General features: G+C 38.7%; 1 protein-coding gene across 20 annotated transcripts in view; it reads left to right on the top strand.

Moving 5' to 3' along the window:
- Positions 1–19,711, top strand: part of FOXP2 (forkhead box P2) — a 345,911-nt gene that overhangs the window by 54,663 nt on the left and 271,537 nt on the right. The gene's annotated exons all lie outside the window — the stretch shown is intronic.

Below are 19,711 nucleotides of genomic sequence, written 5' to 3'. Positions count from 1 at the left end.
TGGAAATGCAACCCTGGGTAAGCTCCTGGACCCCCCTCAGCAGAAATTGGGTGTGGTGCACAACCTTCCTAACAATATTGTATTAGCATTTCAAAAGTTTATTTGGGTTTGAAACTTTGCTATATTGGATACATTTATTTTAAGTAAATATAAGTAAGCATATGTTTGTATTTTGAGGAAGTAGACAGGATTCATATGAGGAAATGGAAACTTAGATGTTGATTGCTACTCTACTATTTACATAAGCCCATCTTCAACCAAAAGGATATAAAAGACGGCAGCATCACAAATACTGTAGATAAGATGTGTAATTGCAGAAGCCATCTGCTCTATGGGGGGTGTTTGTGTATTTTATTAACACCAATAATGTTGAACTAATTAACAGAGATCCCTCACAAAGCAATGCAGGTCTTAAATATTCCTGAACAGAAAAATAGATGGGTTTATTTTTTTTTATTTTTTTTTTTTTTGAAATAATTTTTATTAACAGGCCAATCATATCACATTGTTCAAATCACATTAATTCCAGATTATACAGCCAAATTTTAAATTTTTTTGGGGGGGTACCCATATATCAAGCTCCGCACGAGTCCAAATTCCAGATGACTCCAGACATCACTTATTTGCTGCTTTTGTTCGACAGTTCCATCCAGTTCAATTCGGATAGACGTTTATTACCTTCTTTCTCTTCTTGTTGTTATCATTTATTCCTTTCTTTGCGATCTCTGATAATTTTCACAAACAGATTGAATGATTTGGTGTCACTGTGTGGGTTTTGTAGTCTTCCAAACTCATATTATTCAGGAACAGCCTCTGTTAGATACTTCCATAAACAAAATTAATCTTCGGTCTGTCCATTATTATTCCTCAGGCTGGCCGGTAAATCAAATAAATTAATTAGGGGGCTCTGTCAGGTCAAACTTGCATTCCAGCATTCACACCGTCCTGATACTCCTCCCCCTGAAAAATAGATGGGTTTAATGAGAAAGCTGTACAAAGGCTTTTTGTTTTAACCCTATAGTACTATTGTTGTTTGAAGCCCCTAATTCCAGACATGAGCACTAGTTAGCATAGACTTCGTTTTTATTCCTAATTACTCCAAATAATTACAAAGTTATTGTAATGTTGAAATCAATGAATAGTTTACTTAAGCCCACTGATCACAGTGGGTCTACTCTTGAGTAGCATTGGTATCCTCTGTTAATTTCAGCAGTTTATTCATTTTTGCAGTCGTTGACAGTAGGAAAAGAAGCTCAAATTCCAAATGATATAAGGTCTAAGGTGTAATGTGTTGAAGACTGAGATTAAGATAAAGGAGGGCCTGGATTGTAGATGACGGCTAAGAAGGCTGTGAAAATCAACAAACGAGAATCTAGATATAAACATTAGCAGTAAGTTCAGATTGAATAAGATAGAGGAAAGTTTCCAGAGAGAACAGAAATAGAAACTCTCATTTGTTCAGGATGTCTGCTCGTGACTGAAAGTCGGCACATGTTTAAAACATGTGTATGCATGTCTACTAATGTCAGATAAGGATGTACAGTAGCACCTTGGCTTAAGTTACCCTCGGGTAATGTAAACTTCAGGTTGCGAAAGCGGCAAACCCGGAAGTGTTTCGCCATGCGCATGCGCAGAAGTGGTCCCTCCAGTTGCAGAAACCTCAGGATCCGACCAGAGTGGATCCTGTCTGCAACCGGAGGTGCCAATGTATAGGTTTGCATTTTTGAAGCTTTTAGCTGTCCTGATATTTCATGGTAGTATTCTTATGTGGGTAATTTTACAATTTTAAGGTGCTGGGTTAAAGTTAAAATATTCAGAGGGAAAACACCTCATTGTTCTTCTTCCATATGTATTGCAGAAATCATTTAGTAATAACTGTATTCTTATGAGTTTGTGGGTGCCGTACACTTGTATTCCCTGGACCTAGCAAGTTTTAGAAGATAATTAAGCCAGGCTATCTTCCAATGCTCAGGTGATTGCCTGGGTGATGGGCCATTAAGAGAACTATGGGAAGAAGATGGGGCATTAAGAAAGCAAAAGAAAGGGTGCTTTGTGCCAGATGACACAAATGGGTGGAGCCTCTCCTCTGGGTCTTTGAAAGACAAAGCCTGAGTTTTTGTATCGAGAGTTTGCTGTAATGCAACCTAGAAGTAAAGCTGCAGGCTGGAAAACCAGAGAGGCAGCGCACAATGTTTGATTTCTCCTTGCAAGGAGTGTTAATGCTGTGAACCTCTTCATTGTAGGTTCAGGTTGTATGTATGTGCACATAAACCATATATCATAAAGACACCACAGTCTCTGCTGTACCTCATTCTGAAAAGGAAGCAGAGACCCAGGGAAAGCGCCTGGAACCCCTGGACTCTTGCACTGCTTGGAGATTGATGTGCAACACTATGATAAATAAAGGGAAGGGAGAGCATGAGACACTTCATCTCAGGGTTATGAGTTCGAGCCCCACATTATGCAAAAGAATCGTGCATTGCAGGGGATTGGACTAGATTATGCTTGTGGTCCCTTTCAACTCTACAATTCTATGACTGTGATTCTATTTTATTTACTTAACAAAATGCATATGCTGCTTAATAAAACCTAAGCAGTTTACAATTTTGAGACAAGAGTAAACCAACAAGAAGGTAGGTATCCAAGATAGGGCCTGTACGGGAATATAGTTTGGAAGGTTTTCCCTAGCTTGACTAATTTAGAGCTCTATTGAGTTTTGAATGCTGATATTCCTAGATTCTCTTTATATTTCTATAGGATGAATATAACCCATCCTAACACTTTTTGCGATTTGAGGCCCAATGCATTCACTAAAGACAGCTAGTTTACATGGCACACTTTAGCTTCCTGTCCAGGGATAGTATACGGGTTGCCTTTAGTGTAGAGTTTTAATTTAACTGATGAAAGTTAATGCCTATAATCATCTCCATATTATTGTGTCCCTTTCTTCTGATTGTTGGGCAAAATGTCAGTAGAACTCTTGGCTCTGTTTCATACGCAAAATGTAAGAAAAGTAGGTTAGAAGGAAATGACCTTTGTTAGTTCAAGAAAGGCTGCTGGTGCCAGCTGGGTGAGAAACTAGATATGTATATACAGAACTGTAGAGAATCTCTGGTGACTTAGTTACTTACGCAACTTTTAGTGTTTTGTCAGTAGCATAAGTTTTAAGACACATGAAGTATTTCCAGGAAGTTTGCAAGCTGATGGCATTGTAAATATTTAAGATGATTTAAAAGGTTGTTCCCTGTTCAGTGTTTGTGGAGGATTAAGTGCTTATATTGCCTGAGGATATTTTTTGTTTTCCCTCAAAAAGATCTACTAAATGTAGAAATTGTGCTGCTAAAACATTTGGTTGGCACAGATATTTGCAAACCTAAAACTGCTGGAGCCAAACCTTTTTCGGTATTTACTTCGCAGTGTTGCACTTGCAATACAACTGCCCATCTGTGATCCTCATGTGATGCTTTGCTGTCTTTGGCAGTAATGCAGATGGATTGCTTGAGGATGTATGTGGGAAGAAGGGAATGAAAGCCAGTGACACTGACAAGTGGCTCCCTCACTTTTAGATCCTTCATAACTTCACTGCTTGTGGTTGCGCCATTCGAAATAAGTAATTTTTAATTTCTAGTAGCGCCTGTCTTCTCATGCAGTGTGACAATACCGTGCTGTTTTTACATGAAATAGACAGCACCCAGTATTTTTAGGCAGTTTTATAAACCTTCTGAAAATACATTAAGAAAAATAAAGCTAAGCTGGATATGTTTAGAAAGGTGTCTCTGGCTAGAGTTAGGAAAATAAAAGTACAATTCAGCACCAGGAAGCTGAATCTCAAATCCCAATCACAAATTGGCAGCTGTAATTAGGTTCTGAAAAACATGTTAAGAATTTCGTGAGGTAATACATCATTCTTCGAGAGGGCAATATATCACATTTGCTATGATTTGTGAGGACTTTAAAGAAAAGAAAAACGTGGTGGTGGGAGACTAGCTTCAGAGCAAATAAGTCCTTTGTACGACAAAGTAAGTCATGGTTAACACACACTATTGTGTTAAGCCCATCTATGGCTCCAACTGCTCTATATAACCTGGGAACTGCGGTTTGAGTTGTGTCCCCTCACAGAGCTACAATTCACAGTGTTCCCTAGGAAGAGGTTTTGATGGTTATACCAGTCTGGAAGTTGTAGCTCTGCAAGGGGACAATTTTCAGCACCCTTAACAAACTACAGTCCCCAGGATATTATTTATTTTAGGGGGGAAGCCAGGACAATTTAAAGTGGCACAATACAGCTTTAAATATATAGTACAGATGGGGCCTGGTTCTAAAAATCAGTTTAGATGGTATTTTGCACACAGGTCTTTCTTTGGGGGCAGGGCGGGGCGGGAATTAGCTTCCAGAATGCCTTTATTATAGAAGTGAATTCAGCTAGTTAGTGTGACATTTAGGTATTAATCTAAGACAGAGTATCTTAATTTTGCTGTAGCGCAATATGCCTGCCAGTAATTTCATATAATCGGCACGAGCAGTACAGTAGTGCTGCAAGACAAAGTGTTTTATGGAGGTCAAAAGAAGATTCAGGACAATGCTGAAGCAGGAGTAAGGTTTGATGCTGTGGCAGTCCTTAGGCTTTTGAATGCTGGAATGGCAGGTTAAAGCCATTCTCAGTGTCTGTTTTGTGGCTGTTAGTGAAAAGGGAGTGTGGCATATCAAGAGAATAAGATTGGAGATAACTTAAGTAAAATAAAACATTGTGTGGCGATGGTTATTTTTTTTTCATATATAGTATGTATTATTATTTTTTTGTATTTCCCCCCTGTACATAGCATGTGTTTTTGTATTGTAAATTGCCCTGTGATCCTTGGATGAATGGCGGCATAGAAATTTAATAAAATAAATAAACAAATAATATATATCCTAAAGAATTTTAAGAGTCATGAATTTTTACACAGCGATTTTAGTAAGTTATATGGAAAATAACTGACAGGCATCAGAGGAGGATGAACTTAATATTACTACACTTGCTTAGCATGGGGTGCTATTGTCATTACCTTGTCCCTTGTACCTATCTCCTTAGGATGGTTTGAGTCTTACATAGACGGTATCTGTATGAAGACAGGAGATGGATGGGTTATATTGTGATGTTTATAAAGCCAGAAAAGGAAGCTAACAACTTTGAAGTGTAAATAAGTGTGCAGAAATTGTAAAACAAGATTCAAACACTGGGTACCAAGTCATGTAGAAAGGAATAACTTATCTCCTGTTGAGAGTCTTGTTCATGCATGAATCACTAAGAATCAGCCTTCTGGCAATGAGGGGAAGTTGTTGTAACATTAACTGATGGTGAACACAGATGACCAACTTACAGGTGATAAATGTGAGTAGGTTTATCCACTTATTAAAACTGCAACATGCAAGTGACCACTATGGATGGATTTTGTTATTTTGCATGTGTGTAGGAAGATAAGGAGAGATGGCTGCCTCAAACACATGGAGGGTTAAGGAGGAACGATAGACAATTGGTCACATTGGTTGTTTAACTTGCCTTTTACTGTATAATTGTTGCTTCCAAACAAATTGTGTAATGGGACCTCAGATTAGCTTTGTTTAGTTTTATGTTTATAATAATATTTATAAGATCCATTTTAGAATTTTTATAAAGCAAATCAATTCTAGATTAATTTCAGTCTGGGTTTAAGCCTGGCTTTGGTATGCAAAGTGCCTTGGTCGCTCTGTATGATTGTCTTTGTGGTGAGATTGACTAGTTTCATTGGAGGCACAAGGAGTCTTGGGGACACTGAGTACTTTCCATCAACTTCAGTTGTTGGAGCATCTGCAGCCCTGTCTGGACATCCTCTAGATTAGATCACTGCAATGTGTTTATGTGAGGCCACTTTTGAAGACAGTTCAGACACTGCAGCTAGTACAGATTTCATTAGCCAGATTGCTGACAGTGAGTAGGGGGTCTGATCACATAACACTGATCTGACCCAACTGCATTGGCTTTCAGTTGGTTTGTGGGTTGAATTCAAAGTTCTGGTTTTGACCTATAAACCCTTATATAGCTCAGTACTTTAGGGACCACATCTACCTGCATGAAAGTACCTGGATCTTTCATTTGTCATCTGAGGCACTTGGTTTGCCCTTTGAGGGAGGTATGGAGGGGAGGTATGGAGGTTGGAATCATGAGGACAGACATCTTCGGTGGCAGCTCCCCAATTGTGGAATGTTCTCTTCAGCGAGATGAGTATCATTATCAAACCTTGGGAACAAGGTAAAGGCATTCCTGGTATTTGGCTCCTAACTGGGGTCGTAATGCATGATTATATCTTCACCTGCATCAGTGTTCGTAGTTTAGCAGAGTGGGTCAGGATTCATCCTACTTACATTATTACATGATGAGGTTAATGATCTTTTATTCTTGTTTAAAATTTTATATTCTATGTGCATTTGTAATTGAAAGTCACTTCGGAAAATATTACATACTGCTGTAACATAGTGGTTAAAACACAACTATGATTGTTTTCAGATTAGAAATAAATCTAAAGAAATATATGCTTTAGGAGTGGAAAAGATTACAGGAAATGTGGTTTGTCATACAGCTGTCTCATTACAGTGTTCAAACAGACCTTTACAGAGAATGTATTTCAACAAAACTCAAAATAATGGGCATAGTACAGTGAAACCTATGGCAATTTCATTTCTTTTTATTATATAGTAAATAGGGATAGAATCTTTGCAGATTCTTTTGACCTTAAAACCTATGAAAAAAATCATTCAAAAGCTTAATTTTTTCCAAGTGTCAACACTCTTCCTTCTGTTATAATTGCAGAGGTGTCACTAATGTAGGTTTTTTTCTCACATCATATTAAACAGTCACACAGAATCCACACTTAGACTAAAAAGTTCTTTGCATTCTCAATGTATGTGGAAAAATGTTCACACCAACTTCCTGTAACTCACACTCTAATATAAACTGTTAACCCCAACCTTGTTCTTTCAGCATGCATTCCACTAACAATGTATCACAAATTAATCTAGTTATACGTTAATTTTGTGTTGGAGAGTAATTTGAGAGGTCATGGCTTTTGTTGTCCCATAGACTCTCAAATAATTTTTTTCTAGAAATATGGACTCCACCCTTCACTTGATGCCAGCATGATAGTTATATTGATTTTAAAGATAAAATAGGTTTTCTTTAATTTAAAGATCTCTAAGGACCAAACTTGACATTGTGGTAATTGCACAAATGCAGTTAACATTTTCTCTCCTTTTTTTGGTTATATAAATAGCATTTGTGGGGAAGCCTGAGCAGCCTCAGGACCATGAAGGTTGGGGTTAGGAGATGTAACATTTTCTCCCTGCCAGATGAAATGTTTCTTGGAAGCTGCTGTTTCCCCTTGAAATGCAACTTTCATTGGCATCAGTGGGAGCTTCCATTGAATTTCAAATAGCAGCTTCTGGGAGGTGATATTTGTCGGGACCTTGGCAGGGAGAGCAAGTTAAACTTCTTCATGCCACCTGCCATCATTCCAAGCAGCCATGAGGAAGCCTGAGCAACCATTAACATGGGTTCATGGGTCCATGAATTGTGTTCATGCTGTTAATATCTTTCTTGTAATATTTACAGTAGTGCTTGTACAGGCAATCAGCATTAGTTTATTTATGAATGCCGTCTCTAACTAACACATTGGTACTGCCGGGTGAAGTCCAAGGAACTTCTGGTCCTGAAATGAATCTAGTAAGTGGGAGCATCACTCAAATACCTCCTCATATGCTAGTTAAAATTTCAGAGCTTAGTGATCTTGATTTATACTGCCCTGAACATACCTCGCCTCAGCTTTGCTGTTGTTCCGTCCAATCCTTCTCTACTAGAAACTGTACTAGAGAGTCTTGAGCAACTCCTGCTTATCCCAAGGATCCCCTGCTTGGGTTATTGTTTTCAGTCACAAGTGGTTGAATAATTCTTGGAATGTAAAATAAGCCATCACCTCATTTTCTGCTCTCCAAGACCTCATCCAGTTTCAGCGAATGAATGACTGTGATTGACTTCTCCTGAAGAGTATCATGCAGTTGTGCCTTTTGCTCCTCTCCTCAATATTATGAAGAACAATTTTTGTTTGTAAATGTCAACACCTCATTAGAAGACTCTGGTAAAGCTAGAAAAATATGTGTGTTTTAGACTATCAAATACTATTGGATTGAAATCCTAACACATTTATCTGATAAAGGTAAAGGGACCCCTGACCATTAGGTCCAGTCATGACTGACTCTGGGGTTGCAGCACTCATCTCTCTTTATTGGCCGAGGGAGCCGATGTACAGCTTCCGGGTCATGTGGCCAGCATGACTAAGCCGCTTCTGGAGAACCAGAGCAGCGCACGGAAATGCCGTTTACCTTCCCGCTGGAGTGGTACCTATTTATCTACTTGCACTTTGACATGCTTTCAAACTGCTAGGTTGGCAGGAGCAGGGACCGAGCAATGGGAGCTCACCCCGTCACGGGGATTCGAACCACGCAGAGCAATATACCTACCTATTAATGTGTAAAGTGTGTGTGAGATAGATAGATAGATAGATAGATAGATAGAACGAAATAAAAAAACTTTCATAGCAAGAGTCCATACTGTGATGAGGTTGAACAGGTAGATAGAAGAAAATCTTATTAGTCCATTTTCATTGGATTTCTTTGACATCCCTTGGAAGGTATCAAGAGAGAAATGGGAAATTTGGATTTCCTATAATTTGGTAACTACTCCCTTGGTGTTGGGACTCATTTTTAAATAAAAATATTATTAGCCCTTGCCATCATAAAAACATCTGCCTTTTTATGAGTTAAATGGATTTAAATTTTTGCTCTGAGCTGGAACTCAACGTTATAGGTCTTTGCCCGAAAGCAAATTCTTTTGTCATCTTTTGTTTAATCAGTTCAGCTAAGATTATAAGAAGCTTGGGGAGTTTGTTTAAAAAAAACAATTTAGCCCTACTAATTCTTCTTTGCACATTCCCATGTTTGTAATTGCTTGTCCAGATACATATTCTATCCATTTAACACAGGAATCTAGATTAATGCATCTTGAGAACTGTTAATGAATTAGAAATAAGAGAGGGAGGCTGTTTCCCACTTGAAAGCTATAAGCTGAGTCTTTAATCTAGGTAGTTGGATCTTTCCTTAATTTACCATGCTAGTTGGTTCAATGTCCTTTATGGGGTGGAATGAATTAGAACATTTCAAACACTGGCAAAGAGTAAATACATTCAACAAATATTTTAAATGCAAACAACAAATAGCAACAACTAGGTAACAAGAGCATGCATGCATTTAAAAGAAAAAAACCAAAGCTTTCCCATTTTAAAAAAGTAAACCTAAAGTATGGTGTGGATGAGAAGAGACGTACAAGGATTCACGATTCGTTTATTAGTCTCACTTTCCAGTGTATTTCTGGATACCGGTGTGCCTATAATTTTTGAAACTGAAGACGAATGGATTGGCTTAAGACTCATAAAACGAAAACTTCTTTAATTGCTTGGAGACCTACTGTGCACTGATGCAAGGCAATCTCTCTCTGCAGAACTATTGCCTCTGGAGTAGTATTATCCCTGGTGGCCTTGAAACATGAAAACTCAGCCCAAGCTTAAAGTTGGGTGTGCTACCCATGAATTCCTGTCAATACTAGGCTACTGGACTAAGTTCAGAATTACTTTTATTGGGAGGGGGAAATACTATCGAGTATAATTGGGCTACTCCTTCTGTGAAGATAATTCCACATTTCTCAGCTATTATTTGCTCAAGGGGCACCCATCTTTGCCTAGTATATCTTACCTTTTGGTAAAATAAGTTCTGCCATCTTCCCATGCATTGCCTGATTTGTATAATTTGTGTCTTTAATGAGAAGTCATATCACTTGATTCCTGTTTGTAGTGCTGTCTGCACATATTTTTGTCAACTCAACACTTTTACCATAGAGAAACCTTATTTTCTTAGCAGTCAAGTCACAGTGTGTTGTACCTGGGAAAAAGGAACACAGCTTGGAGATGATGTATTCATAGCCTCTGTAATTGCTGCTGTTGGTATTTTGTGGGCATAGTTCACAACAGTTTGTTTGAAAGGAACACAACTCCCCCTTGTTTCAGAAATGTCACATCATTTTGCAACAGGAGATCACCACCTCTCCTGTTGAGGTTTCCTAATGTAATTCCAGGTTTTGTTTAATTCTTAAATCACTTTATTCACAAATAAAATCAATTACATGGTACCAGTGAACCCCCCCCCCCCAGTTCAAATTCCAACATCAGAAGAGAGATTTCCCTCTGCTGATGCTATTTGCATTTAAAAACAACAACCCTCTGTGTAAATTCAAAGATCCACTTACATGTAGACACTTCCTAACAAGAAGATGTGCACAGGAATGCAGGTTTAGGATTGTAGCCTCATAACCCAATCCTAACCCATGGGTGTTTTTGTGTGTGTTTTTTTTGAAAAGTCTGTTTGTATTGGCAGGTTGAGCGAGGCTGAACTTCAGGAAGGGTCAGGATCTCAAATCCCCTACTGACTTAAGTGCATAAGAAGTTTTTCAGAGTGGCATTTAACTCTAGATAATTGGGAAGGCTGTAAAAGTTTGTATGAGAGAGAGAGAGAGAGAGAGCGCACCCAGTTCCCTTTTTAGCTTTTTGGTCTTCAGGTTCAAGAGGTGCTGATCTAACAATGGAAAGGCCCAACAGTAATTACCTGGTTGTCTATTTTTGACTCTTCTCTGGAGTGTTCTGCTTCAGCGTTAAAAAAGCAAATTAATAAGGCAGCAATGTTAGGCAGGAGTACTTTCATTCTCTCTTTCTCTCCCTCTAGCTGCTTTAGTGAAAGGGCATGAAACCTTAAATGCACAGCAGATTTATTTTATTGTCTGGTTAAAATTTATATACCACTTGGCTGTAAAAAACAAAGCTTAGAGGAGTTTGCAGAAAGAATAAAACAATGAAATCATCAGTAAAAACAGTTAAAACAACAATTTAAAATATTAAAATCAATTTTAAAATGCACATTGCAGTTTTATGCGGATGCGCTCAGTATCTTCAAATGTAATGGGACCTGGGGCCAGCCTAAGACATTTTGCTACCTGAGGCAGAGAGATTCCTCCTCCCTTCCACTTACTTCAATACTGGTAATGGGCCAACATCATCCACCAAACTGAGGGCAGTAGTCTTAGGAGCTCATGCACCCCATGCATCTTCAGTCTTCTTTTCCTCATTGCTGCCGCCTGCCCCCAAGCATCTGGCACCTGAGATCGCTGACTCACTCTGCCTAATGGTAGGAAAGGCTATCATAATACAGCAGAACATACAAGGGCCCTGGCAGAGATATGCTGCATATTTTCAACACTGGGAGCACCAGCCTTCCTGTATGGCCCATATGTTGTGTAGGCCCGATTGCACCAACCACAGGAAGCTTTCCGTATGCATTTTTTTGCATGCTGTTTCGTTGTATTATGTGATGCATTAGAACAATGGCTTGCTCAGGAAGGCTTTGCTATGTTAACAGTATTTGTAGTTTGGGTGCGGTTTTCTCTTGGGTTGGAATAATTATTATTTTAAATAAATGCTTAGCTTCTCATTTTGATTTCTCTCCTGTTAAGTAAAGTTGTAAGACAATGACTAAGAGTGACACATAAAAGTTTTTCTTCTTCTTGGTGTTAGTAAAAAAGTTGTTTGCAAAGTTCAAGTTTAAACTTGTATGGTAAAAGATTTTTATTGCAATCATAATTTTTGTTTTACTTTTAATTTACCATTGTTTGTACACCTTGAGGGGGGGAGAGATGCAACACTTCTGTAACATTAAGTCTGAGAAATAATTACACTTGGCAGTTTTTGTTTGCAGCAATGCACGAAATGCTGAAGGCTTTTGTACAGTTCAAAGAGCACATTCCACAGTTCTAGCAGTTGTCAGTTGCCTGAAGGGATAATTTGAATTCTTGAGAAAAAATGCAATGGATAATGGTGAATGCCTTCACCATTTGGCTTCTTGTTCTGTTTCTTTGTTTAAATAGTAATTCACCTTTTAAACGAGTTGATTAGAGGACAAAGGAAAATACTGATCTGTACACATTTAATAACCTTTTGTTTGGGCATTGCTTTGCTTTTTTGTACATTGTTTATAAATTAACTTTTCATTTTGGCTTCTTAAGATTTCTGCTTGATGGTGTTGTCCTTATGGTAGAAATAAGTTATAAGAAACCTAAGGCTGAGACTGATGCTAAACAAAAACTGAGAAGTCCTCACTGGTGAATCCAGTATTAATAAACTTCTCACATTTTTGGTGATAAATAATATGTTAGGATACTAACTTACCAGTTCAGAGTGCCTGGGTTGATGTTGTAGTTTATAGAATCTGGCATGAATTTACAGCATTGGGCAGGTGACGGCTTGGTCTGCATGCTGTTGCTAGGACTTAGCCCTTGTGCAGAAATTGATGTTTGGTGATGCTGTAGCTGGGATATGCTTTGAATTTGAGACAGAGAGATTTTTTAAATTTAACCAAATACACAAATAAATACAGTGGTACCTTGGGTTAAGTACTTAATACGTTCCGGAGGTCCGTTCTTAACTTGAAACTGTTCTTAACCTGAAGCACCACTTTAGTTGATGGGGCCTCCCGCTGCCGCCATGCCGCTGGAGCACAATTTCTGTTCTCATCCTGAAGCAAAGTTCTTAACCTGAGGTATTATTTCTGGGTTAGCGGAGTCTGTAACCTGAAGCGTATGTAACCTGAAGTGTATGTAACCCGAGGTACCACTGTATTGTAAAATTGTAGTTGTGCAATACCGAATTAGGGTTTGTTGGCTGTGCTTGCTTCATTATTGCTGCACTTTCAAGAAACTGTACTCTTAAGGAAATGAATGTCCTCTTCTGCCAGGTCACTTCCCATATCATTAGGAATGGTCTAGTATTCCTTATACAGTGGTGCCCCGCAAGACGAATGCCTCGCAAGACGGAAAACCCGCTAGACGAAAGGGTTTTCCGTTTTGGAGGTGCTTCGCAGTACGAATTTGCTATGGGCTTGCTTCGCAAGACGAAAATGCCTTGCGATTCCTGGGGGTTCCCCCCCCCCTTTTCCCCAAGCCGCTTAACAGCTGTTCGCTAAGCCGCTTAACAGCTGATCACTAAGCCGCTTAACAGCTGATCTAAGCCGCTTATCAGCTGATCTAAGCCGCTAATAGCCTTTTAGCAGCTAATCCCTTAAGCCTTTAATAGCCGCTAATAGCCTTTTAGCAGCTAAGCCGCTAATAGCCGCTAATAGCGCTAATAGTGCTAATCCGCTAATGGGCTTGCTTCGCAAGACGAAAAAAACCGCAAGACGAAGAGACTCGCGGAATGGATTCTTTTCTTCTTGCGAGGCACCACTGTACTGACATCTGCTGAGTTAGCATTCAAACTTGTTTATACCTGAAGTCTTCCTTTCAGTTAGGGTCAACCCAGTGAACTGGATCAATGTAGAAACGGTTTTCCAGTTACCACATACTGGAGAGATACCATCACTCCTTCATTTTCTTTATTTCATTAAATTAATATACCAATGGATCATAGAGGAAAAACCTCAGAATGTTTTAGTGCTCCAAAAGGTATGGCGATTGTAAGTTAAGGAACACACTTTAACAGACATGCTGTGTGCACTGTCAACTATGGATGGGGAACTTGTGGCCCTCCATATGTGGTTGGACATTATATCGCCCATTCCTGACCATGAGTCATGCTGGTGGGAGCTGGAGTCAAGTAACATCCAGAGGGCAGTAGATTTTGCCCCCCACTTTTACATTAAAAATTGTGGACCTACCCTTTGAGCTCAATATTAGGCTGGAGTGTATTTATCCAGGCAGAAATTTTACACATGCAACTTCCTCAATCACTTGCTGCACCCAGTCTCGATGAATGTCACAAGTCAGCGAGGACCTCTGCTTCTCTTAGCTGCTTCAGGTATCATATGAGTGGCTGGCCTTGTAAAACAGTTTTAGCATAAAAGCTTCTTGATTAAAATCCCAGGGCTGGGAGGGGCCAGTGAGGCCCTACTGTGTTTGCTGATTACTGTTTCTCTAAGAGAAGTGTATCACTAATACTCCTTACTAATTATTCCCAATTAGTAGTAATAATATCAGCATAAATTATTCCATTTTTAATCTTTGCAGCAACTGAGTTTTACACGACTTATAGCCAAGCAGAACTGGATATGGGTTGCTGCAGTGCTGTTAAAGTCGTCTTCTTTTGCTTAATGCAGTAAATATATGTAATTCACCTTGTCATATGAATAGAATATTATCTCTCAGCATGTTGTTGCTTTCTAGAAAGTCTTTAGCAAATCATTGTTAATTGGATAAGCTTTAATTCATCTCTTTAAGGTAAAAAATAAAATAATATTCTTCAGGTTATCAGCCATCTCATAAAGAAGACATTGCAGCATAGACCCATGGTTTCAGATACTTATTTTGACCCAGTTTTAATTTGAATGATATAATTAAAAATAGTGACATAAATAAGCAAATTTTAATAATTAAACATATAAGAGCTAAGGGGGGAGTAGTTATATTTTTCTTCTAAATACTGAGCTTCGATGTAACTGCAAATTCATACTACCACTTCTTTGGCAGTTCAAATGTTGTTTGCATTGACAGCTCACAGTGAAGTTTAAAGAACAGCCATGTAGGTGTTTTAAGCCAGTTGGTGTTATCTCACCTACTTAGGTGTACTATTACAGTACTTAGTATGGCTGGCAGTACTTTAAGTCACAGGTGCTTTATCTAGAGAGAATGATAATTTGTTGTTATGAAGCTGCTGAGGAGACAGGCAGCCAGGTTCCACTCAATTTTCTAGAGCAAAATGTATTCAGCATGTAAGCAAAAAAGGTGGCATTTTATAGTTTGAGGGCTCCAGTCACTTATCATGGTTTGATCATGTTTGTAAAGCTTGAAACATTTGTATTTATACAAGGAATACTAAAAAATAATAGCCATTTCTAGATTATTTTAATTTTATTTTAAATATTTTATTATAAATACAGTGGTACCTCTGGTTGTGGATGGAATCCGTTCTGGAGCTCTGGTCGGATCCTGAGGTTTCCGCAAGTGGAGGTGCCTGTTTTGCACATGCGTGCAGCGCAATAGAGCGCTTCTACTGTATAATAATATAAATAATATAGATACAATATATTAATATAATATAATATATAATGTAATGTAAATATAATATAATATAATAAATAAAGGATGAATGATAATAAATATAAAAATGAAGGATTGCTGGCACGAGTTTATATTATATTTATATTATATACAATACATTAAATACTTGATTAGTCAAGTAAAGTTAATCAATAAATAAGAAACTTCTTTCCTACACATACTTCATTAGAACTGAACAAAACAAAACAAAACCTTAGAGTAATTTTTCAGTTAAGGAAATAATGTTTGTTTCATGGGCAGAAATGTTGTTTGAGAATGGATTATTTTATTATAGTTAGTATATTTCATGATCTTTAAGAATGCTCATTATCAACAAAGTTGACAGATGTCTCCTGAGACAGATGGATGCAAACCCAGTAGATGGAATGGCCTTGGTGAGGCCGAGATAATTGAGTGGCAGAAGGAAGAAGTTCGAAACAGGCTAGCATAGATCACTCTTCAACACTCTTTGCTTGGTCACTGAGAGAGTCTGTTGTGGGTCATGGTGCCTCCGTAGAACCCTGATCAAACCTTGTGTAACTCCACACGAGCCTCCGCAGAGACCCAGTAATACTGCCCTTCCCCCGAAAAAGATTAAAATTGAGTATCTGTGTGTATTACAATAGGAAAGGAAACAGAATAGCTCTGTCAAGGACAGCTTAATACAGGAGAAGGAAAATTTGGTTATGAATTTTGCAGCTCGCTATTGGTGAGTTTAAAATAAATGTGTGAGGAGACTTTTCATTTTGTTGATCTACTGTTTTCTAACATTTTGCATTATAGGCCAAATTTGTCTCTTGAATAAGCTCTATTTGGTTTATTTAATCTATTTTGGTATGATTTACAGCCGCATTCAGAACCCCACAGGTGGCCAGTAAAAGCTTTAGCAATTTCCAATGCAGTTTCTCCTAGCTTAAAGCAGTCTCCCTTTGAGATCCTCACTTTGTTGGGTAGTCTTTTCATTTATGGGTTTTGTGTGTGTGTGTTTTTTTTACTCTTGTCACGATGGTCCTTTGGTACAAATAAAAACATTTTCAGACCTTTCCAATCTTGGTTAGTTCAAAAAGAAAAATGATGAATAAAAATATAAGAGCTTAAAGTTATAAGCTGATAAATATTGCAGACGTCCCATGTCAAAGAAATTAAATGAGTAGCATAGGGATACCTGGGGTTATTTGATAGATATCTATTTTTAAAGTACATGACTTATCTTTGCTTTCTGCGATTTGCCTGCCATGTCTCTCTTTTTGTTCTTTGACCAAACTTCTAGTGAAATTGAAAGTGTTTCTATAAATATCAGAGGCAAAACTAAATGTGATTCAGATTCCAAAAGTCAATGCAGCTGTTGCAGCTGGAGGGATAAAAAGAGTTTTCTGCCCATCAGATGAGATTTCTCAATGGAATAGCACCAGACAGGAAAATTAGTCATAATCCCATGTAAGAGCAGAAAAGTGAGGTCTCAGTTTTCATACAAGTATATATTTCATGTCCAAATAAGCTTGCATGGTTCCACCTTAAAAGGAGGACAAATGGACACTCAGAAAAATAAAATCAGTTCAAAATTTGTCCTTAATGTAAGATGTTTAATGTAAGCAATTAATTTGTTTTCTCCCAAACTATATATGGTTTGATTATCTGAGTTACTTGTACATATATAAGCTATCAAGCAAATAAGCTCATAACACATTGAAGTTTTACAAATCAGCTTTCCATAAATTGCTCTGATAAACAATGAGCTTGTTCACATGTCTCCTTAAATCATAGTGAAAATAAACTTTTAAAATGCAAATGAGCACTGTATTATCGCACCCTGTTCAGAAATTCTTGAGTCAGTTCTCCCACATTCTTACCTGTACTGTGTCAGGAAGGAAACAAACCACAGGCTGGCTTTGTGTTGCAAACGAGTGCTCATGGTTTGTTTTACTCCTTGTAACCATACCATTATATATATAATTTTATAGAAATAATAACAAGTTGAAGCATAATAAACCATTTAATTTGACATGCAAACCAAGCCTGTAGCTATATTACCAAAGAAAAATGCACGGCTTCATCTCAGAAAACTCTAGAAAAAAGCCTATGAAAGTTTGCATCATTGTCATATTTTTGTCATATATGTTTTTATAAGTAAACAATTTTTATTAACACGGCTATTCAGAAAGCAGACTAATAAGTGAAAGCTGCAATTCTATGTAATAAATGTATCATACCTTTCCTTCCCATAAGGGCAACTAACAACAATCACACAATAATAATACAAAGAACATCAAGATATAGTGGTTATTCTTCTAACCATAAAGTATAGGTATGTTTTAAGTTGATGCCTGAAAGTTAATAGCATTGGGGTAGGAGGACAACTAGCTCTCCACTGCAAGGATGTTCCACATCCTGGGCTCTGCTACTGAGTAGACTCTGCTTTGCATCATTACCATGTCAATGGGGGTGCCACAATGGGGAGTCTTCCCCATTGCTAACAATGCCTGGACCTTGGCTACTGGAGAAGATGCTCTTTTAAATATTTGGGCCCTAAGCCATTCAGAGCTTTATACAATAGTACTGATGATCTTTGAAGTGTTTTAAGCCAGTACACTGAGGTCTAACCTCCGATGACCTCCTGGGAGTTCCCTCACTGCAAGCTTACAGAAAACTAGGCAGAGGGCCTTCTTGGTAGTGGTGCCTACCTTGTGGAATGTTCTCCCATCAGATATCAAGGAGATAGGTAACTATACAACCTTTAGAAGACATCTGAAGGCAGCTTTGTATTGGGAGGTTTTTTATGTTTGATGTTTGATTATATTTCCATATATGCTGGAAGCTGCGCAGAGCGGCTGGGATAACCCAGTCAGATGGGCGGAGTACTACTACCCCTATTACTACTGGTTATTATTTAAGGATGAATGACAATTAGCCCTGTCACACTGCCCCATATAATAACTAATCAGTAGCATCCTGTGGCATCTGGACTTTCTTTGAGGTGAAGCTCCATGTAGTCTGAATGAGAAGTTATCTCATGGCTAATCCATAGGGTAGTACTTCTCCCGTCTGTCTGCTGTTAATAGATTGGAGACGAAGGCTGTGCCAGTACCATACTCAGGCCTGACATGAGACTAGATAATCTGCTTTATACAGGAATGTCTACAGCTGGCCAGCCACCAGCCTCTCATTCACCTGGTCCAAGGAAGGGATAGTTTTGACTGCACAGTAGTTGTTTAAAGCTAGGGTCCAAGGAGGGCTTATTCAGGAATAGTGGCACTTTCAGTATGGTGGGCATTTACCATTTACTAAGCTCATCCATTCAGTCTTTCCTTGCTAGATATCACATGCTATGGTGGTCTAAGTTCAAGAGGGCAGGTGGTTAGCCTAAGTTCTGCAAGCATCTGGCCATCACCTTCAAGCAGCAAGGACTGAAACTGATCACCCAAACCTTGATCAGACGATAGTTTGAACTCCCTCACATGACTTGCCTCAGTTTTGGCCGTTAGTTTGCATACAGCTTTTCCCTCAAAGTGCATCACCAATCCATTACAGTAAACTTCTGAATGGTTAGCAGCTTCCACTATGGATTGGATTTAACTAGCTGCTTGAAAGAGTTCTGCTGGGCAGTTCACTGAGGACACAGTGGAGGCAGAAAAAATAAGATTTCTTCATTGATACTACTGCCACCTGATATGCATGAATATTGTTGCAAGTTTTGGATACCGGAATCTGGGGGAGCAAGTAGCCTGTAATTCCTGAAATTGGTGAAAGTTAGAATTCATAAAGATTTGACTAAAATTGTGCCAACCTCTGCTGCATTCATTAAGTTTAGGATAACGTCATGCCAGCTTGATATAGCTAGTCAGGGATAAGCCATTAAGATACAAAGACTGAAATGACCAGTCACTGACCACTCAATGCAAGTCATTAACGAAACAGAAGGCACTGCAAGGACAAAGGGAGTGTTTGCCAGGGTTACAATGGGCGATGATAATAGGGGAAGCAATGTTTTGGCAATGTTTTTTTGGGAAGAGGAGGCAGGAAGCGGGCAGAATTTCATGCGGGCTGGTGAGGGAGGCTGTACAGTGGTACCTCGGGTTAAGTATTTAATTCGTTCCGGAGGTCCGTTCTTAACCTGAAAGTGTACTTAACCTGAAGCACCACTTTAGCTAATGGGGCCTCCTGCTGCCGCTGCACCGCCGGAACACAATTTCTGTTCTCATCATGAAGCAAAGTTCTTAACCCAAGGTACTATTTATGGGTTAGTGGAGTCTGTAAACTGAAGCGTCTGTAACCTGAAGCGTATGTAACCTGAGGTACCACTGTACTCAGAGACCTGCTTCTGCTTCTGCTTTGAACCCAAGCTTGCTGAAGATATGGGAGAAGCAACAGGAAACACTCTTGGGGTGTAATATTCTGCACACCATCAAGGATAAAGTGTGTATATGTGCAAAAAAACCATGTATCTTTAAGACACCATAGTTTCTGCTGTGCCTCATTTTCCCCAAAGGAAACACAAACCCTGGTTAAGGGCCAAGA

The sequence above is a fragment of the Podarcis tiliguerta genome (genome assembly GCF_965153285.1).
Source record: "Podarcis tiliguerta genome assembly, chromosome: 10".
Classification (NCBI taxonomy): domain Eukaryota; kingdom Metazoa; phylum Chordata; class Lepidosauria; order Squamata; family Lacertidae; genus Podarcis; species Podarcis tiliguerta.
The sequence above is the reverse complement of the archived record's forward strand: the minus strand, read 5'-3'. Positions and strand labels throughout refer to the sequence as shown.